At 36.9% G+C, this 23,296-nt stretch overlaps 1 protein-coding gene across 7 annotated transcripts in view; it reads left to right on the forward strand.

Annotated features, from left to right (window-relative positions):
• Positions 1–23,296, forward strand: part of Filip1 (filamin A interacting protein 1) — a 180,933-nt gene that overhangs the window by 58,117 nt on the left and 99,520 nt on the right. The window contains exon 2 of one of the 7 annotated variants that reach the window (XM_047558223.1): positions 10,752–10,900. The exons of 5 other annotated variants lie outside the window; for them this stretch is intronic. The gene's annotated coding sequence lies outside the window, so the exon portion shown is untranslated. The remainder of the gene's footprint in view (positions 1–10,751; positions 10,901–23,296) is intronic. One more of the 7 variants, XM_047558224.1, reaches the window with a different exon arrangement.

A 23,296-nucleotide genomic window follows, 5' to 3' on the forward strand; every position in this document is an offset into this window, starting at 1 on the left:
ATAACTTATAAACTTTTTTCTCTAACAAATACACAAAGTAACAGTATGTGCAAGTCAAATTTAACTTAAAAACACATCTCTTAAAGTGTGGCAAATCTATGCCAGTTGTATGTTGGAGCAAGTCCATTTAAGCTCCTTTATTAATAAAGCAATCTAATATATGAAGTGTGGCTGAGGAAATGAGCCTCGTAAGTGACAAGTGATAGTTTCTAGAGCAGCTCAAAATGGTTGGGACGGATGACAAAAACTCTCATAGGTTTTTTTGTGGTCTCATTTGTTCACATATGAATGAGCTCTCTATTAAATTGGTTATTTACAGTAAATCAGAATAAACCTATGTGTTATGGTTTGGATATGATGTGTCCCCCAAAAGTTTGTGTAGATACAGGAATATTCAAAGGTAAAATGGTTAGATTATGAGACTAACCTATTCGGTTCATCCTAGTTTCAATGGATTGACTGGGTACTCATTGGAGGTGGATGGGGTGTGGTGTGCTCTGGAAGGGTTGTTTTTCCATGTGGCTCCTTCCTCCCTCTCTGCCTTGAACTGAGCAGTTTTCTTCCTCTGGCCCTTTCTCCCATGATGTGCTGCCTCAACTTGGGCCCAGACCAGTGAAACCAGCATCTCTGGACTGAGACCTCTTAAACTGGGAAACCCAAATAAACTTTTTCTCCTCTAAGTTGTTCTTGTTGGGTATTTTGGTCACAGCAATGAAAAGCCTAACTAAAACACTGTGGTAGACTATGTACCTAGCAAGTGCAATAAGTAGGATCAAAGTTTTCACAAATCAAGTGTTGATAGCCAGTTCAGCCAGAAGTGGAGAATACGAGAACCAGAGTCACTCAAAAAACACCATTTTTAATTTACTGTATATCAGTTAGAAATCCTAGTCTGTTTGGTTTCAACAGAGCAAAATATATTGAAAATTAGTGGCAAATAGCTGATTTTTAAATAGGACCAGCGTTGCCTTTGGCAGAGAAGAATCTACATGCTAACTTTGACTTCGATTGAGTTGAGTCATTATGTTGACCATTATTTGCCTTTACAACTCTACTATTAAGCATTTTCTACATGCTAGGCACTGTGCTAAGCGATACCATTCATTATTTCATCCAGCCCTATAAAGCTCAAGTGTTAATGAGATGCCTAAGCAGTCAGGCAAAGAGTACACCACCAGGAGTCCATGCCTTCCCCAGAGGATGGAGCTGCAATTCAGTTTCTGCCTTTTGTTGCCACATGGGAATGTAGGCTTAGTATTTTAATCCTATAATTTTTTAGAGAAATAAAAAATCAGGATTTGAATGTAGAATTTCCCAATTTTCAAAACACACTGGACATGAAAGATAAGATCACAGGCTGAAGGTAGTCAATGGGTAATCAGTTTGTAAATGCTAATCAAGTGCAAACCCATTATTTTACAAGTGAGACAGAGAGGTGAGGTGAGCTGTTCAAGGGCATATATACGGTCAGTAGTACAGTCAGGAATCAACACCAATTCATATTCCTTTCATTTTTCTCTTAATATTACTTTCAGTAGTATTTCAGAAAAACCAAAATGAAATGTATTTTTAAAATTATCTACTTCCTTGATACATTCTTTTGAAAACTGATACTTTTAATAATAATGCTTTGAGCATAAATATTTATAAATATTTGCTTTTCTTCTGAGTGTTTTGGCTTAATAATTTTGTAAAGCATTTTAAGCAAGTAATATATTAGGAGAATAAAATTTCTAAATCTATAGGTTAACTTTTCATTTTTCTTCAACAGGTATTTCAAGAGCAGAATAAAATCTAACTAAGATTTTTCATATTCTTTATGTTTCATTTGATTTAGAAATTAGATAACTAATTTAAGAAATAATTTCTGCCCCAAATGAAGAAAATTTCCAGTTTCATTCCAAGATTTTTCATTGTGGCCCATAGTTACAGTTTTTCTGATTGATTTCTAACATTTTTTTTCTTCTTTGTTTCCTCTCTAATGATAAAAAGAATTCTGAGGTCCACCATTCATTAACAGGAATAGTAGGGAGCCAAGGAGGGGCTGTGCCACTGTTATCACTGGCTAGGGACTCTGTATGTGTGCAGATATAAATTTATGAGGCAGTGCTTTGAGAAGGAAAGAAAGGGAAATGAAATTGGATAAAGGAGGAAGGTTTACTCATCACACCAGCTTCTCAAAGAAGTCAATAGAAAGGCTAGAGTGACAAATCGATGGAGGGTTTTCCAAATGGGTCACACACACACACACACACACACACACACACACACACACAGACATACACACAGACTTACATGTCTCATGGAGTCATGTGATTTTTCACCACTTGGAAACATTCTTGCATTCCTTTTCTTTTATAAATGGGTCTCAGAATTTCCTGTTGCCGATTTTAATAGTACAAACGTGGTTACTTGTCTTCAGGAAACCCATCCAGAGTGAAAATTCTCTTCACTTAGAACTTCTTGTTCATTTCCGGCTCTATCATAGGCCTGGCGGTAAACCTAGATGATTTGTTTTGCTATGAAGGCTGGGGAAACATGGAATCCTGAATGGGGTCAAGCAGTTTAAAAGATGAGTTCATATCTTGGTGCACATTTGCTTTTCATTTTCATATTTGTTACAATGTATTTTAAAAACTTTTATAATTGTAAAATAATTTTAGATTTACAAAAAGTGACCAAAAGTACCCACATTGTATTCAAAGTGAATTTCTTTAAAAATGCCAGAAATTATTTCCCTATATTTTTATATCATCTAATCAATTCAGTTGTTAAGTTTTTACAAAGTCCTAACTCAAAAGATAATGACTTTTATGTTGGCAGGAAAAGCAGACCATGATAGAAATAATATACAGTCACATAAATGCATATATTTTTCTATCAATTCAGTTGAAGTAGGATATGAATAGTACTTTGAATTTATTAGGTTCTCAAGAAATATTTTTAACTGGTTTATTAACTATAATAGCAAAGATTTGCTGATACATCCTTTTTATTTTTATTTTTTTAAGTTTAAAACAAATAATGCAATTTATTGTATTTTTGTGTATTAACAAAATGGTACAATCATTGCAACTATGAAATTTTAGAATGTTTTTATCACTCCTCTAAACTGCTTCCTTTTTAAAAAATTTATTTATTTTGATTCATTGTAAACAAATGGGGTAAAACTTATTTCTCTGGTTGTACATGAAGTAGAGTCATACAATTTGTGTAATCATACATGTACACAGGATAATGATGTTTGTCTCAATCTGTTATTTTCCCCTTCCCCCCACCCCTCCCATCCCTCTTTCCTCTATTCAGCCCATCCTTCCTCCATTCTTGCCTCCCTCCCACCCCCCATTATGTTTCATCATCTGCTTATCAGAGAGATCATTTGGCCTTTGATTTTTTGAGATTGGCTTATCTCACTTAGCATGATATTCTCCAACTTCATCCATTTGCCTGCGCATGCCATAATTTTATTCTTCTTTATGGCTGAGTAATACTCCATTGTGTATATATACCACAGTTTCTTTATGCATTCATCAATTGAAAGGCATCTAGGTTGGTTCCACAATCTAGCTATTGTGAATTGAGCAGCTATGAACATTGATGTGGCTGCATCACTGTGGTATGCTGATTTTAAGTCCTTTGGGTATAGGCCAAGGAGTGGGATAGCTGGGTCAAATGGTAGTTCCATTCCAAGTTTTCTAAGGAATCTGTACACTGCTTTCTAGAGTGGCTGCACTAATTTGCATTCTGTACAACCTCCTTTTTAAAATTGAGAGTTATTTCTTATAAATGACCTAATTTGAATTTCAGCATTAGGAAGAACTTACCTTGAGCTAAGTTCAAAAGGTCAGTCCCTAAATGAAGGATTTTACTTTGATACAAGTCCCCAATGATCTTTTCTGTGTAAAAGTCTTCAATGGACTTTTACAGTTGTTCTCTAGGACATCATACTTGAAGGCTAGTGCTATGCCTAAATATTTTCAACATCTTTTTAGTATCCTATTATAAATTGATCAGCCATTTATTTACTTAAATCCTTTCAAACCTGAACTGCTTGATTCATGCCAGCAGGGTGAATATATTCCACAGATCTACAGTGTTAATACCAGTGTACTTTTCGTTGTCCTGTATCTGCCCTCATTCATACTTCCAGGGCCGCTATTTATGTTTGTTCATTGTAACTATTGTTCTGTTTAAGGGACAGAGTACATGGTTCACACATTCTGTGACCACATTTGCTTACTACTGATTTATCTCTTTCTAGAGCTTTTCATGGCTCAGATTTCCTCCTCTCAGCAGTCTGGGTGAGGGGCACTGTCTTCAGGCAGGACCTCTGTGTTAACATGCTGAGGGTGAGAAGTCAGAGATCTGGAGACATTCATTAGAGGTTATTTGGGGAGAATGTAATTTTGGCCTCTTGTGTTGGTCAATAGCCTGTTTATAACCCCTGACTCCAGCAGAGTTTATTCTTTCCCACTGAAGTAATTCAAAATATATCTAGTTTCTTGTCAACCTTTTAGTCATCTTTTGTCTTCCTAATTTCTCTGTAATTTCTGGGAAACCTTATAAATTCTTCATCCTCTCAATGAATTGCCCAGAACTTCTACTAGTTGCATTCTATTAGGGGCCTTATGATTCTGAGGACTTTTGAGAGATGAGACAACATTTTTTGTATTCTTCATTTTATTTGAGTCAGAAAGGAACCACCTTTTCCAGGAGATCAAGTACAATATGCTGATGTCCATTGCATTTTCCCATACCCTGTCTTTAAATTTTTTTTTAGCCTAATTTGAGTACGAAAGATGAAATGCTCATGCATTATGTATAAGTCCTGTGCTACTTGCTGCCAGGGTTACAAAAGTGAAATAGGTAGTTTTTTCCCTACAACAGTTTAAGATCTTGTGGGTTGAAAGAGTTGGTAAGAATAGCAAAGCTGTAATACAGACAAAAATGAGTATAATTTCTGTTTCCATTTTAATGCTTTACTTGGGCTAAATTTATCTTAAGCTTTCTAATCAAAGCCCTGTAGAAAAAAAGGAGGGTAAAAGAGAAAAGCAAAATCCCCAAGCTGAATATGCTCATCAGTTACTGTTGAAGAGACTATTTTCAAAGGATGAAGTCCAGATGTTGAATTTATACCGTAGCTCAGTGAATGACAAAAACATGGTACTGAATCATTTATAGATTCACTATATATAAGCTATGATGAAACACTGACCCTCTTTGACTAATATTTCCTGCCCCAGAGGATCCACTAGAAGGCATACAACTAGTGGAAAGAAGCATATTCTGGAATTCATGACCTAAAACTGGTTGTCTTTCAACTGTTACTGTGCAACACTAATAGAATGTAGCACAGATAATGCAGGAATGGTTATGATACAACATGGTGAAGACAGCCATGATACACAGGGGTTCTTCTCTAAAATCTTGAATTTAAAAAATTTAATTCACAGAACCTTATAGCTTACCCCTATGGAAAAGACAACAACTGGTGGTTTTCTACCTCAGATATAAAAAATTGAAGCAAAAAAATCAAGCATTTAATTTCTTTGAAATGCCCATTTGGCAGTTAAACTCTTTGGAATGCCCAGTTAGTCTCTTAGCCAACATTACTGATGACTAATTCTTGGTCTTGACAACAGTTCTTCCCAAGTCCAAATATGTTCTCCACCAATCAAGTAGAACCCTGACCAATGAGCACAGCTCTGCTTGTTCCATTAGAGATGCATTAAAAGTCTTCAAGGTCAGCGTTTGTTTGTATATATCTTTGACATCATCTCTTTGGACTGTACTTGAAACAGTTACCTCATAGCGAGCAGGGAGAGATCCCTGACTGTATCAACACATCAGTAACTGTTACCAAAATACCACAGACCCAGGCTCTCCCATGAGATGTCTCTGGCCAAGAGGATTGCTGAAATGAGGAGTGTGAGGAAGATGAGAAAGCCAACATCCTTATGAACTAAGCTTTATTTCTAATAAAAGAAAAGAAAACAAGAACAAAACACTGACCTCAGTTCAAAATCTAGCTTGTTTTTATTACAGAGGCCATTTGTTTTAAGTTTGTCCATACACATGTATTTTCTCCCTAGCTTATTTGTCACGTACTTTAAAAAGACAAATTATTTCCTTACTTTTTTTTTTTTTTTCTCATTCTCCATGCTTTTTCTGTGCTTTGAACCGAGATAATGCTTAGAAACAACCAGAGGACTGTGGACTGAGACTTGTCTGACCAGAGTGTCCTTTATCCTTATCCAGGGACAGATGGAGGGTTAAATGAAAGAAGCAGCCAGCAAAGCCAGGTTTATCTGGTATCTGTCTTTCCAAGTACTGGCTTCATAATATTTCACTTAGGAATGCAGGGAAGTTTCTTTGATCTGATTTTGTCTTCATAGAAAAGTAAAAGCAGGGAGTTGAGGCTGCAGGAGCCACTTGGACCTCTCTCAGTGATGTGCTGCCGCCAACTGGGAACTATCACAGAAGCTGATTGTGTTCATCTTAACTATCTCTGTGTTTAGTGGTGTTTGGGAACTTGAAACCGGCTGGTATTTATACCATGGGGATCTGCAAATGCTACCAATCACGGCTTTTATTTTCTTCTTTTCTTTTTCTGGAGAGCTGGCTTACTAGCACATCATTACCCCCTTTGTCTTTTCAAACCTATACCCAAAGGATTTCTGCCAGTGTCCATTAAAATATCTTCAACTTCTGACATTGTCAGCACAAGGTGAAAACCCAAAATGAGTTAGGAGGACTAATTTCCTCCATCTGTGTCAGCATCAAAAGATAGCTTGGGCACAGGGCTTACCTGTTCTATAATAACCATGAACAACTGTTAAAGCTCCACTAAATAAAAATTCATATTTGACAAAAGTGTGCTTTCTAAACAGATGCAGCTTCAAGATAATCTATGGTCTTTTGTTACTACTGCCTATTCCTACAGCTCACCTCTTCCTAGAAGAAATTCAGGGCCCACCCCTGCTTCCAACTTTGAGACATCCAAAGTGGGAGCTTTTGGCAGCAGTGAATGCTGGAACTCTTGTGTCTTCTGTGAGATTCAAAGCTCTGGCTCCACACTGCCTTGGGTATATGGGAAGTTGGGGAGCACCAAGGGTTAAATCTTAGAGGCTTCTGCACCTTCCTGAGATTCTCCTCTTTGGTGCCTTTGATAACATCTCAGCAGTTTCAGTTAAAGAACAAAAGACAAGGAAATGTAAGAATGTTTCTTGGTAGATGTCAGGTCAGCACTTAGGAGCATAGTTACTCATTTTTCCTCCTTTAAGATTTCTAAAAATAGCTGAATGAGGGTCTTGAGAAGAGCCTGCAGGGCCCCAGTCATGGGTAGAAGCAGAGTTTGAGAAGCATTTTACTTCTAGTTCACTATGTTCTAGGGATCATGATTTTAAGTTCTCATGCCATGAAACAGAGGTACAAAAATGTGGGATCTGGTTTGAATCAGACCAACTTTATTCACAACACCCCAACAATAATTTATCCATTCATTCATATTACAAGATTTACAAAAAATAAAGAATCTCCAGTGACTTAAATCTTCCTTTGAATAAAAGCAAACAAAATTTTAGGGTTCTCTAAATTGCTGATATATGTCTGATATCATTTTGTTCTTTGAAAAAGTGAATAGAACACAGAGCACTTTTTCAAGTTTTAATAGATCACATTAAAAAATTGCTCTCTTTGGGTTTAGGTTGTAGCTCAGTGATAAGAGTGCTTGCCTAGCATTCATAAGACCATAGGTTTGATCCCTAGCACTATAAAAGCAATCAATAATTTAAAAAAAATTCTCCCTCTTTGAGCCATGGTAGAGAAAACCCATACTTCCTTACACAGGGAAGGTGTTCCATAGCATTTTTGTGGAGTTGGATTTGTGATAAGAATACAAACTTGTTTTTAATAATGAATTAAAGTGAAAGTTGACCTGGAAATAACTCATTCAGTCAATCAGCTAGCATAAGCAAAAGATCTTACTAGGTTTTGCAGTTCCCTCCATAATTTACCTCCTCAGTTGGAACTATTTTACTGGACTAGGAAGACCATGATGAAACAAATCACCTGTACTTTTTTTCTTTACTGAATACCTGGTACTTTGAAATCACTCAATAAGTATAGGTTGCATGAAAATAATAAAGCAGATCTTGGACTTAATTACATCAATTCTGTCTTTAAACTTACTTTTGAGCAAATAATTAATTAATTAAGTTTTGGTAGTGAGGATCTAACCCAAGGACACATTACTGCTGAGCTACACCCCAGTCCTTTTTATTTATTTATTTATTTATTTTGGTATCAGGGATTAGACCAAGTGGCACTCAACCACTGAGCCACATCCCTACCCCCCCTTATTTTCTGTTTTGAGGCAGGGTCTTGCTAAGTTGCTTAGGGTCTCACTAAGTTACTAAAGCTGACCTCGAACCTGCATTCCTCTTTCCTCAGCCTCCCGAGTTGTTGAGGATACAGGTCTGAGCCACTGTGCCAGGCTTGAGTAATAAATTTTAAAGTGACAAAGAAAGGTTTATTCTAAAATTTCCTTTTCAATGATACGTGGAGTATCATTGAAATCATACATGGAGTATCATCATATGTGGAGTATGACATTTATAAATATACAGGTAACAAAACTAATAGAAACAGTGGGACTGTTTTAGTAAAATCTAAACAACTGTCAAACACAATGTATAATTCGTTTATATTCCATGTGAAATCTGTAAAGAAATAGAAAACCCCTAACTCTGTAGTTTTGACTAGGACTTTGGTTCAAGCAAAATCTTGCTATTTATAATACTTAGAAGGAAAACTATTTTCACACAATTCACATGTATCAATATCTCTATCACAAGACAAGGTGATGTAAAAAGTATTCCATTTGTGTTCTGAGGTTTTGATTTGTTTTGGTTTTTATGTTTCTTCTAATACTCCTATCAGACATGGCGGTACATCTCCTGAGAACACATGTAGAGAAGATGGGTGTTTAAGCCAGTTACCTTAGTTGGCCCAGGATTCCCAAACTGTAGGCTAATTCTCTGCCTAGGACAGCTGGCTCTGTTCATGTGGGGAAAGCCCTTTGTTTGCAGGCTGAGCCACACCCCACTGGTTTGTCAGCTGCCTTGTAAATCTTTGTCCTTGGCCACAAGTGTCATCAGAAGAGAGAATATGGATAACTGAAGGCAAACACTTCAGCACTCTGAGAAAAGCAATTCTCAATTTGTGTCCTGTGGCTGGTGAGTCATGCTAGTACACTAAGGACAGAGGTGGACAGAAACCAAGGGGAGATGGGAAAGGGACACCCTCCCTGGTGACAAATTTGGAAAATGCTCACTTTGGGCATTTTTGTTGGCTTGAATGGCAGCTGATGAAAATAAAATGTCAACAAAATAAGAAGGTAGTATTGAATTACTGGGAAAGTATTTTTTCTCATGGCTACATGAGAAACAGACTTTACTATTTATGTACATCTTAAGTTTTAGACATTAAAAAATTATAGGAACGTAGCCAAAATTAAAAATAACCTGTGTTTTGTACTTTCTTGATGTGTAACTATAGAACATTCCTTGACCTTCCTCTGCCCTCACTCCCAGTATTTTGTTACCCTGGCTACCACCAAAACTCACTTTTTTTTTCTGATATGAAAGGATAACAGTGCCACATGAAGGACAAACTGAAGACTGAAAATGCAGACTCAGAATGTAGTCTTCCATGGTGCAAGTTGTCTAAGTTAACCCATTGCGTTTTTGATACACGTACTTAATAATTTGCTGCACTGGTCCTCCATTTTGAACTTTTCCATAGGTCTTCCTCTGGTCACCAGACAGCTGTGTGACTTTGTTTATGCTCTTTCCTGGAAGAAACTTACTCCTCTAGGGGTCAGTTGGAGTACCACCTCTGGCACCTTTGTTCTAATCTACAGTAGTTTATTTTCACATATTTCTAATTTTTTATCATCTGAGGAGTTATTGAGAATCAGGTCTAGTTAATTCTCAGATATGAATAAAGCATACCCCAAGCTTATTTTATTCTAAAAATAATTTTAAATGCCTCTTTGGTAGATAAATTATTACATGAGAAGTCATTGAGGTGTGAGTTTCTACTGTATTTATTTATAAAAAATTTACATGTAATATTTTAATTATGATTTTATTATGTATTTTCCCTTCTTTTTGGATATAATTTCTAGTATTCCCAAAATATTGCGAGATTAGCATAACACTTATCATTTGTAAACAAATATATATACATATATTGGGATAAATGATTACATATTTTATTGATGGATTGAACTAGCAAAAATGTTAACAACCACTGACTTGGACCATTCCGGAGGGAAACAATTTTTTTTTTAATTCTATTATGTGTTTTGTGCCCACTGCAGTGCTTGTTATAGTGGTACACATAAATAATTTGTGGAATGAAACATAACCCATAATTTTCAGAGAAAGCCTGGGGTTTCATAGTAAAAGAGCGGTATAATAAATACTGCCTTCTCTTTATTTCTATCTAAACTATTCTAGAATGGCCTTTCACTTTCCTCCATTGGCCCCACGGAGTGTCCACTTGGCCCTCCATACACTGTCCTGCTCCTGAACTGGTTTGAAGATCTACTGAGGCCTCTGCCATTTCTGGTTCCAACACTGTAAAGAAGTCCCCCAAACCCTCTCCCTTGTCTCCTGAGTTGACAGTTCTCAAGGCAAGGCCCCTGCTCCTTACCCAGCCTTTCCAGTTTTTGCTTTTCTTCTTAGGTACAGAGAAGAACGTCTCTACTATAAGAAAAACGGCACAAATATAGTAACAAAAACATGGAAGTTCAGTTGTGATCTCAGTGCTCAAGAGGCTGTGGAGAGTGGTAAGGACTGTGCTGCCCCAGCTGGTAAATGCTGCATCTTAATGTGTGAGTCACTAGTCCACTCCTGCTAAATGATACTGCACAGGATTATAGGCCCAGTGGTACCAGATCTTCTGATTTTCTCAATAAAATCTGAAAATTTAGATTGTGAAATCTGATTTTTAAAAGTCTCATTGAACACACATGTACACATACACACTCGTGCACACACACACACACACACACATCATCTGCCAAGAGATTTTGGTTTGTAGGGCATCATTTGGAGCTCATAAATCTAAGCCTTCAAACAGGGACCCTGCTGGAAAGTGAATTAATAATGTAGCATGTAATCAGTTTATGTAAATAGTTAGAGTTAATATTATTTTTATCTAGCCCAAATGTTTCTAGTTCAGTTGTGGGAAGGACAGAGAGTTGCTGGTTAAAATAGGTAGATAGTCTAGGGCCTCTAGGGCTCTAGGGCAATTTTCTAGACCTAATTTAGTCTTACCTTGTCCTTGAATGTTGTTCTTGTGATCCCAGGACAACAGCATCAGAATCACCTGGGAACTTGCTAGGAGTGCAGTTTCTCAGGCCCAACTCCAGCTCCACTTCCTCTGGGGGGCTGGGGAGATTCTGTGTTAGCAAGCTCGCTGGGTGATTCTGATGCACAGTGAAGTTGCAGCGGCTTTGCCCTAGGTTTTTCAGAAGGGGCTTTTCTTCCCAATATGTGCTCCTGGAGCCCTGGGAGGTGGGTGTTTTAACCCTGGCCCTCATAGTCCCCTACTCTCAACTCCAGGTTTTAGGACCAAAATGTGTCTTAATATGTGGACCCAGTGTGGTTCTCCAAGAAAGGAATAGTGGAGTAAGACTCAAAAGCGGAAGTTGGCACCTAACAGAGAAAAGGGCATCAGGGAACTAAGCACCTTGAAAGAGGAGGAAAAAAACATGTTTCTGTATTTCTTCTTGTCCTCCCTCCCCCAGAGCTTGTTTTAAGTTGGAGAAAAAGCCAGCAGTACCACCTTTGTCTTAGTCTCAACCCTGCTTATTAAACATGGCTACTTCTGCTATAATTTCAAAGATTCTCTAGATTTAATAAACACTTCGAGGAATATAGTTAGGGTAGTGACACTGCTATGTGATTTAAATTTAACCAACTTGATTTCTTAACTCCATCCTGAGGTTCTGGAAAGGAGGCATGTTCAAAGGGTAGGTTGGGGTCATTTTGGGGTTTGGTGCACACTTCAGGGAAGCAGTGGCTGGGAAGACCCTTTTATTTATATAATTTTAGTGAAAGGCATAAAAGATGAGCAAGGATGGGAAAACAGAGGTGCCTGAAAGAGGAAGGTGAAGAGGACAGAGAAAGCATTGAAGAGTTTTGGGGCAGAGGATCCCTGCACCGTGCCCTCTTTTCAAAAGCCCTTCCTCCACCTTTGCTGGGAGACACTGTACAGCAGCTTCATTGTTGGAAAGTCCCTGAGCTCTGGTTGCCTCCAGCCCCATATGAGTCTTATTTCTTGCTTTTCTTTTTCAAAGCCAGAGCAGGAAGAATAGTGATGAGATTTAAAGGAAAACTTTACATACATGGCCTGAATGTCCTCTGGCACTTTCTGGTTAATGCAACTGTGGCCAGTATTGTATTTCAAAGTCAAGACACCTCATAAAACTCATGGGCACAGTTCTAGTACTTGATTTCTTTATGACTGAATTCAACTGTGCTCTAAATTTTACTTAGTCTTCTCTACTCTGCCCTTCTATCCCTAACTGAGGTAGAGAACTTAACCTGAATATTTCTTGATAAATTCAGTATTATCTGGTATCATTCAATATGCATTACTTAGTCCTAGACCAAATCAAAATTCCATTTTAATATTTCCCTCCCTCAAGCTCTCCTCCTCCACAATTTGGGGTATCACACAAACACTGCATGGGTGGTGAAGGGTGGAAGAGAAGCTTGTTCACATGATTAGCCTGGTATAAGGTGAAGAGTATGCCCATTATCTGGTTTGGTTTAACTTCTATGCTGCTGTCAGAACTGGCTACATAATTAAGAGGACCCTGTGCAAAATGAAAATGTGGTGCTCCTTGTTCAAAAATAATGACAAAGTGCAAGACAGCAATAGCAGAGCTCTAAACCAAGCATTGGGCCCTGTGTCCCTGCTTGTGTCACACACCTATGAAGCCGATCCTGGCAGTGTTCGGTGTTGCCTGGATCCTGGTGACAGTCAAGCCCACATCTCTTTTTGGTGAATTGCCCCTGCCTCTTCTACTCTCTCAGAATCCCACCATAACTCAAGCTGATACCACAGATTCCCTCGAGGGAAGCTGCATCTTTCATTTCAACCCTAATTTGGGTGGTCCACCGTGAAGCCCCTGCCTTGATGACTCACAGACTAGCATGCTGGCTGCCTCTCTGAGCTACCTCCCACCTTGCTGGACATTTGGCCAGATCCGTATCTTCTCCATACACTTAGTGCACCTTAGTCTCCATCACTTCCTATCTAGAGGCATATGCTTCTAGATCTCTCTACATACTGTCTGTCTGCATACTCCAAGGCACCAACTAAAGTCTGAGAATCCTACCCTTGGGTTTTAGCCATAAAATAATGGCAGGTTTAAAATCTTTCAAACTTTGTGGACATTCTTTTCCCTTTATGTTTGTTCCTCCCTCAACTTGATCTAAAAGAAGAGAATGAATGGATAGACAGCACACTACACTCTTTTCCCTTGCCTTTTTCTTCTATTTTCAAATTACTGTAAACTGGGAGACACTATGGGGAGGGGCAGAAGCCATTTTCATTTCTCCTCATTTAAATGTGTGTATCAATTATATTTATCACACAGCCTAGATCAGGGTTGACAGACTGAAGGCTATAGGAAAAAAATCTGACCATACCTATTTGCTTATGTATCATCTGTGGCTGCTTTTGTGCTGTAGTAACAGAGTTGAGTAGATGCAACAAAAACTGTGTCCTGCAAAACCTAAAGTATTTAATATCTGCCCCTTCACAGAAAATGTTTGCTAACCCCTGTGCTACAGCTCACAGTTGAAAGCAAAGGGGTTTTGTCTCTGGTACTATCTGGGGGTATTGAGAGATAAAGATGACCTCTTTATCTTTCTCACTTAATATTAGTATTTTCATATACATATGGAAAGTAGAACAAGCTTTATGTTTTCACCTACAAACGGTGCACAGTGTATCTTTGTGTCACTGTCCCTATTTTATAGATGAGGAATTTTTGGGTTGGAGAGGTGACTTATACAGGATCACATAGGTGTGGGGTTAAGGATGCTGCCCTCTAGATTCTGCAGGGTTAATGGCAAACATCTCCAGAAGGATTCAGAAATTAGAACACAAATGCTAAGGATGTTGGTGTATGAGGTGGTGGGACTCCCTAAGGTCTACAGTGGGGTGGATGGAATGCTGAGGAAGGGTGAAGAGTGGTAGTAAGTAGCCACTATGTCTTTGAAAAAAATCATTCCAAAAAGTGATAATTATTTTCTTACATACTTTCTGCCCACACACGGAGTCTGAAAGTTTTGCACTGGGGTACGGCATTTTAGATTTAAATTCTTAGTGCACCTTAATTAATTTATCATAAAGTTCTCCAACTTAATTACGCCTGCCAGTTTTTGCATTCACAGTCTCCACAATCTCTAAATCTGTGGAGATTGGTTGATTGACACAGAAACCACAGACTTTTTAAAAAAAATTAGTACATATTAATTATACAGAGTAGTGGTATCATTGTGGCATAATCGTACATTCACATAACATAATTTGATCAATTTCACTTCGAAATGCCTCCCTTTACCCTCCTTTCTTCTCTCCCTCTGATTCCCTTCTTCTATCCTCATGGTCTTCCTTCTCCTTTTGTGATGTCCCTTTTTTCTTTGTAACATCCACATATGAGAGAAAACATTTCATATTTGTCTATCTGAGTCTTATTTTGCTTAACATTACAGTCTCTGGTTCCATATATTTTCTTGCCAAATAACATACCTTCATTCTTCTTTATGGCTGAATAAAACTTCATTTTGTATATGTACCACTTTTTCTTTATTCGTTTATCTGTTGACAGACATCTGGACTGGTTCCATAACTTGACTATTGCAAAGTGTGCTGTGATAAACATGGGTATGTATATATCTCTAAAGTATACTGACTTAAATTCCTTCAGATAAATACTGAGGAGTGGTAAAGCTGGATCACATGATAGTGTTTTGAGTTTTTTAGTTTTTTGAGAAACCTCTATACTGATTTCCACAGTGTCTAAACCAATTTACATTCCCACCAACAGTGGATAAGAGTTCCTTTTCCCCCACATCCTCACCAGCATTTATTGCTGTTTGTATTTTTGAGGATAACTGTTCTGACTGGGGTGAGATGAAATCTCAATGTGATCTTGATTTACATTTCCCTGATAGCTACAGATGTTGAACATTTTTTTTCATATAGTTGTTAGCCATTTGTACTTCTTTTGAGAAGTGCCTGTTTAGTTCATCTGCCCATTTACTGAATGAAAAAACCAGTCTCTCCATATAGTATTAGAGTGATAAACATCTTTAAACCTCAGATAGATATCTTCGACAATCAAGTGGTTTCAGGTGCATCCACAGTATGTATTTTAATAGGTTTATACTCCCCTTTCCTTGGTTTATAAAGTAATTCTGTTCTGTTTTCAGTTTAGGTTCCCTATTCTTTGCTCTAATCTAAACCAAGAGCTACTCAGGGACAATTAGAAAGAGACAAGAGTCTGGAAGAGTTCAAAACACACACTCTGACGCTACACATTACAACTGACTTATTCTTTTATGTAAGAAATGACCTAGGGATTTGACAGGAAAGGCATTTACAGGTCACCTGAGCACAGTTGACATGTGGCAAGCACTTAGAATACATGAAATCATCATCAGCACACAGATGGGGTGAGCTGTGCAGGATTTCATTTTTCTCCCTTGTCAGCATGAACTAGTGTTATCACCCATATCCTGGCAGGTCTTTCTCTTGTGGAGGCTAACATTGACCACTAATTGGGATTTGCTACATGTTTCTTGAAAATGCAATAAAATTATTTTAGAATATTTTCTATATAAAGGCAAACTTTTTTTCTAATAGGAAATTTTCCCAGTTGGCTTAATAGAATAATTAGCTAATCCCCAAACTGGAATTTTTTTTAATTGGACTAATTTTAAAACAGTTCAAATCATATTCAGTTGTCATAACAATTGTTCTGTTTTTGGAGTCTCAGTTACTTTTTCAATTCCAAAAGTCAAAAGTCAAGGCTGCGAGGGCAAAGTTATCTCTCATTCCTTTGCAAATCTCATGTACTACATAGTATCAAGGCAGTCTGAGGAGATTGGAGGGAGAAGAGGATGTGACCTTAAAAGAATAAGGTATCGCACAAGTAAAAATTAGAGGAAAAAAAAGTTTACTGGGATAGTAGGATTTTCTACTGGTTCTTGTTGTTGGAGGCTGTATGGGTATGTATATCCTGTAACCACACTTGCTTTAGCCCTATGAAAGGGTAGCTGTGAATTCATTTGTATTGCAGTACTCCTGATCTGGTGATAAAAACTTCCATTCATACTTTGCCTTGCACGTGGAGAATCAGGCAGCCCTGTTCTAGTTCATGATTTCTCAGGTACTGACCCTATTATTTGTGCACATGACTCCATCTCTGTAAGCTTCACTTTCCTTATCTTTATATGAAGAATAATGATAGTATCTGCTTTACTGTGTTGACATTGGTATTTCATGAGGTGATAATATATGTCAGGTACTTAACCCATTGCTCAGTGTACAGTAAGCTTTTTAGTAAATGTCAGCTATTATTATTATTGTTTAATTTGAAAACAAAGGTATTTTTAAGAATAATTCAACAAATGAGATTACCGAGATAAAGCCTAATGTGCTTGCCCTCTGGCCACAGATAGGCTTGTTTTGTTAGTGACAGGGAAATGACTGATCCTTATCCAATTCTGATACTGGGACTTTTTAGGAGTAATGACTACAGGAAGACATTCTATTTCTGGCTCCACAGGGGACTGGCAATTTTCTAGATGTTTGGCAACTTTAATTAAATAGTAACATTCCCTTTGCTTCAGAGTCAAGCAGTAATGTGCTGTAGTATTAAAAATTATAGTCATCAAGTAGGTAAAATTTACCAGAAAGCTAAAGAGTTATCAGAATCAGTTAAATTTGAGGGTCTTACTCTTTTTACATAGTCTATGATTATTGATTATATACTGTGTATAGTGGAACAGTGACATCAGAATTACAATAATAAAATATAATAAACATATTTAGAAATGTATTTGATTAGTGAGTTCCTAAGCAAGACCCTGTCTCAAAATAAAAACTAAAATATATAGCTGGGGATATAGTGGTAAAGTACAACTGGATTTAATCTCTAGTACCAAAAATAAGAACAAAAAAAAAGTATTTGAGGTTCAAGAATGAATTATCAATGTAGAAAATGCAAGATAAATGTCATTATGTCATTATTACCACATACAGCACTGTGTTACAAAATAGTAAATGCCCTTCTTTTTTATATAATCAATAGTAGCATTGTTTCTGTGAAGGAAGCAACAAACAAGTAAACAGAAAAACAAAACCCAGTGTAATAGATATTGGTAATGAACATTAAGAGATAAAATGTGATACAGAGGCTGCAGGGGCACAACTCCCTACTGCAGTATGTGCACAGGAAATAAGAAGTCTCATAAAGAGACTCAGGTCATAGTCCCAACTGTTCCATTGACTGCTATGGGACTCTGAACCTCAGTTTCCTCAGCGGTGAAGGTGTTTACACACTAAATGCTTTAGGGTTCCTATGAAAAGTAACTTATATTCTAGATGGATCCATTCAAGAACCATCCCAGGGAGTATATAATTAAGTGCCAAATGGGTGGTACAAATTAATTGTGCTACAGGAATTTAGCTGAGGAAGAATTTGGCAAGAGTTGTGGTGGGGAAGGAAGATCTTGTAAAGAGCTGTGAGGAAGGATACTGACGATGGTTCTATAGGGACCACATGTCAGGTGCAGTGACAACGATGTGGAATAAGAAGTTCCAGCTTCAAGTTGGAAGAACCTGGTTTGAATCCTGCTGCAACCATTCAGGTTCTGTGATCTGGGGCACCTTGGTTACCCCGTTGCCCAGTGGAGCTGATACCTCCTTAGCTTGAGGGTGATGAGGAAAATTAGAACTATTTGCATCATTTTGATTTCATACACTGCCAGCACTTGGGTGTTCAAGTTAGTATTCACACATCTATCCACTTCCCATTCTCTAAAACTGTGTCAAAATCTCTCATCTGTTGTCATTTACATTCCTATTTTGTCTGTCTTCTTTTGCTTCTTTATTGTTATTTTAGTGTTTCAGGAGAGAGTGGAAATAAATGCAAGTATTTAATATACAATATTTATGCCAAGCTGCATTTGTTACTTTAATAGAACTTTTATTTTTTTTTAGCATGAGGAATTTCTCCAAATATTACTAATTGCTTTAGATATTTATTAACAAGCAATGTACCTAAATCTTTCCTGATTCTAGCTATATTTTCATTTATATTTTATTGGAAGCCATAAATTCTATAAGCCTATATTCCAATATGCAAACTATTATTAATCCAAATAATCAAATATTTTCTATTATTGGTGATATGAAAAGTCTTATACTTCCTTTGAAGGAGATTACGTTTGGGGCAGTAACGATCATATAAGGAAGTATGAAAGTGCAAACTAATAAGTACAAGGAATAAATGAGTGCATTAAATTGCTGAGGAAGGAGAACTGGCACCTGCTGGAAGAGTCAGAGGAGACATAAGGAGTGCAGGAACAAAATGGGTTATTTTATAAAAGAAATTTATGAGCATAGATATAAAAATAAAATACAGTAGACATAATTTGTAGTTAGTGACTAGACAAGAATGGCAAGTGTATGGGAAGTACTGGGAGAGAAGACTGGGAATACAATTTTTCTCAAAATGGAGGATATTGAATATTAGGGTATGGTTAGTGCAATGGAAAGCGAAGGGCTAATCAGTCTGGTGACTTTTATCAAACCCTACTTCTCATTCAACATTTAAGGCAAATTTTTTTTTTTTCTTGAGGTACTGGGGGTCAAACCCAGGCCTTGGCCTTTCAAGGCAAGCACTCTCCCAACTAAGCTATATCCCCAACCCCTTGTTCAACATTTAAAACTCAAATTTGACTCTTTTTCAGACTCATGTATACTCATTATTTCAACATACCTTTATTTCAGGTGTGATTTTTTTTTTTTTTTTTTTTTTTTTTTTTTACATTTCAGGGCAGTTCTGTTTTAGTCAGCTTTTTCACTGTTGTGATCAAATGACCTGACAAGAACAATTTGAGGAGGAAAAGTTTATTTGGAGCTCATGTTTTCAGAGGTCCCAATCCATAAACAACTGGCTCCATTCTTTGGGTCCCAAGGTGAGATAGAATACCATGAAGGAAGAGTGTGGCAGAGGAAAGCAGCTCACATGATGATCAGAGAGCAGAGAGAGATGCCACTCACCATATACAAAATATGTACCCCAAAGGCACACCCCGCAATGACCCACCTTCTCCAGTCATACCCTACCTGCCTTCAATTACCACTCAGTTAATCCCATGGGGAGAGCGCTAATTCATTGACTGGATTAAGGCTCTCATAACCCAACTGTTTCACCTCTAATCCTTCCTGCATTGTCTCACACATGAGCTTTTGGGGGACACCTCACATCCAAATCATAACAATTTCCTTGTCGTATTTTCTTGTTACTTTTTTTGTCTTTTTTTTATGGAACTTTTCTTGGTCTGCTGATATCATCCTTGAAGGATATTAAACAGAACTTCATAAAATATTTTCACCAGAGTTTTAGGCTGGGGTAGAATAATATTTTTCTTTTTTTGCCACAGTTATAATATTTTCTTTGGCTTTTTAAAATTACAACATGACTGCAGTGACTCCAAGAGAATTCTCTTTCCTGAATTCTAAAATTTTGTAAGATTATTTAAATGAATTTTCAATTTGTTTTGGATACATCTGCCTTAGTATAATAAAAATATTTTAAACAAAAGCCTGGTTATTTTAAGGATTTAATGTAGATAACAAAAAGTGAAAAATCATTTAATATGACTTGTTACATAATTAGAATGAAGAGAACTAAAGAAAATTATAAAAATTTCCAAGATTCAAAGGCAAACCTGGGAATGTTTCTGAACAGTACATGCTGTTAGAATGAATGATAATCTAAAGAGAAACATTTGAACATTTCATGAGTTTGGATATCTATGATCAGATTTAACAAGTAAATAAGATACACACAAGAAGTAATCTGGCATTGATAAAGAATAAACTAGTTGATTTGATTTGTCTTTTGCATGTTAAAATTCATGGATGACATAAAACTAGAACAGATGTTTTCTTTTGCCTTTAGTTTTGGAAGCTTTGGGTATTGTCATTTATACTTAAAAGAAAGAATGCAGACAGTTCAGTTGTAATGTTCTGGAAACCCCACTTGACACAGGCCTTTTACCAGGTCACACTGTAAAATATAGTAAAATATAGGGATTTTTTGTAATTGTGTGCTTTCTTCTTTACTACACATTATACATTTTCCTTATAATTCTATAAAGTAATTTTTTAAATAGAAGAAATTATATGTGTGTGGGGGGGTATGATCTCTCATTCTGTGTATCAGGTGGGTTCTTGAAACTATGTATAAGAATATAAAACCAGGAAGAAGGAGAGGTTGGTTACTTGGGAAAGCATAGGAAATATGTCAAAACCTAATTTATGCAGAAAAAGGTATTTGTGGTGGCAGGGAGGAGAATATTTTGACCAATGTTGAGTCATAACAAGACAAACCAGATAAGGGCAAGGGCAAGAGTGAGTGTTCAAGGGGGAAGTTCAAGGTTAAGATTTGTAGGAACAAAGAAAGCATGGAAACTAGAGTGGACATGAAATTGCTGTAAACTTTTTCCTTTCCTTTTTACTTATTCAAATGCTCTAGTATTGCTTGTTAATTCAACATAAATTAATAAATTAATCCAAGACTTTATATTTGTTGATTCTCGTCACATTACTTACCTGACAGTATGCTCACAGTGTCCAGTGTGTGGGAGGAAAGGGGAATGAAAAGGAGAGAAGGCCATAGATAAAAAGAGGAATTCAGAATAACATTTGATCTTCCCTTTCTTCCCAATCCAGTCAGCAAATCCCATGCAGAGCATTGCTGACTGATTACTAAGAAAGAGTCAATATATTTCATGAACTATGCTAACATAATTTGCTTATGTAAGAAGAGACTGTGTGGCCCAAAAAAACATCCATTTTAAAAAGTTACAAAACCTGATACTTGTTATACCTTTTTCTTGAGGAGAACTTTCTTCAAAGGATATAACCTGGGATGAAGCAAAGGTATTCTTGGTTTCTTCTAGAAAGTTTGTTATCTTCATGTCCGAAACTTGAAATCATGCATTTCACTATTAGGAAGCCTATGGACTTCAGATGCCTGTCCGGCACCTGCCTGCTAACCCTGTAAGCACAATAGACAGGATTTCGCCAATTCTAATTAAATGTTTATTGTTCATCTTTGGGGTTTTTAACACAATAAGTTTGTAATGGTCCCTGTTCAGACTTTGCATCCTGTTTTCATAACCTGTACCCTTAATAATTGGCCAGGTTGATTGTGAGGAAGTTTTTTGAATGACTCATCATTTTACAATTCTGTAGTAGGTTAATGTTTTTAGGAAATGTTCTTTTTGCTTAGTGACTTAATTGCAGTTGGTATAGGAATTGTGCTGGCATGTCTATGGAGAGGATATATGCAAAGATTTCTCAAATTCTTTAGTGTGGGAGTGAGAAAACATTATCTCCATGAGTATTTGTACATTTTTCTTGAGCCTCTGATTTACTGGGTTTCCTCCCCACTTCCAGTTTGCATGTATTGGAGAACTTAGAGGAAAGCCATACAGTGAGTACATTTTTTTGAGTCAGGTATGAGTTCAAATCCTAGCTTTTCTCTTACTGGGAGTAGCTTGGTGATCCAGGAAAAGATACATAATCTCTCTAAACCTCAATGGCCTCACCTGTAAACCTGAGAATAATAGCACCCACTTCACAGGAGTTATATCAAAAGATATGCTTCAGACATTGTATAACACTTAAGAAACAGTGAGAACTATTAAAAGTAAGAGTCTGAATCTCACTAAATGTGATACATGGAAGTCCATTATTATCTGGATATTTTGCTCCTTCAAAATAGAATAAAGTGGTGTAAAGTGGATATAATTGATAGCAGACATAGGTAGGCTATTGAGAAATTGTGTTTTTTTCTCTCGGAGATGCTAATTTTCTCCTAAAACTTTCTTGACTAGTGTGTTATCAATAAGTGCTCTTGCAAGTCAGATATAGGACAGGGGCTGGTTACTGACTTTGTCATGGAAATAAAAACAGAAGACCCTGTTTGGTTTACTAAGAAAGGACTAAAATCGATGTGCCCATGTCAAAGGAAAAGTAATTAATGTGAAATTTCAGTGACAAAGAAGAAAAATATTTGCTAAGACAGACTTAACATCATGGGTCTAGCACATGAGATTTTCCATCAGCCAAAGTAAATTAATCTGGAAGGGAATAGGGAACTCAAGCTTTTAACTTGATTAGTGATATGTAATAATTAGATAATTCTAAAATGTGTGGGTATTTTTCTGTAAAAGCCATTAATATTATACTATAATAAAATTTATTTTACAACATTAACTTCAGACTGAAAATTTTAGAAGAAAACTAAATACAAATAATTGATACTAAGTAGATTCCATTTTCTGAATGTTTGCAAATATAATTGTGATTAGTAATACCTGTAACAGACAATTATGCATTTGTTCTTTCTTAGTTATGTCTTAATATTATGAGGCCTATAAAAGAGGATTCAGGGAGGATGAGGCTCAAATACACAATATAGTCACATACAAATACTGTTTATGACTAAGGCTGTAATTAAGTTAAAAACATTATCACTTCACTTCCTGTGCTTTGGAAACTCTTGTCTGGGATTTCTATTAACTCTTGACCTAAATTGAAGTTGTCAAATTAATATTTGATTCATCATCTCAAAGAGCCTGAAGATCTTATAGAGAAAATTACTTTGGATAAAAAGAATTCACGTGTGTTGTAGGGAATCATAATTCAGTTTGGAAAGCCCATGTGTCTGAATTGTGATGTGGAACAGGTCATGAGTTAATTTTGAAACTCTGTTCATCACCTCATTTTTTCTTATCTTACCCTCCCCCCCCCCCTTCTCCCCTCCTCTCCCACTTCCTCCTTCTTCTTCTGGCTTAAGTTAGCCCACTCTGCCCAGAAACAAGTTGTGATGAAATACAGTAGGTCTGCTCCACAGTGCTTTGGCTCCCATTATGTTCTTTGTTCACCAGGAAAGCACAAAAGA

This window comes from Sciurus carolinensis, chromosome 7, assembly GCF_902686445.1.
Source record: "Sciurus carolinensis chromosome 7, mSciCar1.2, whole genome shotgun sequence".
Classification (NCBI taxonomy): Eukaryota; Metazoa; Chordata; class Mammalia; order Rodentia; family Sciuridae; genus Sciurus; species Sciurus carolinensis.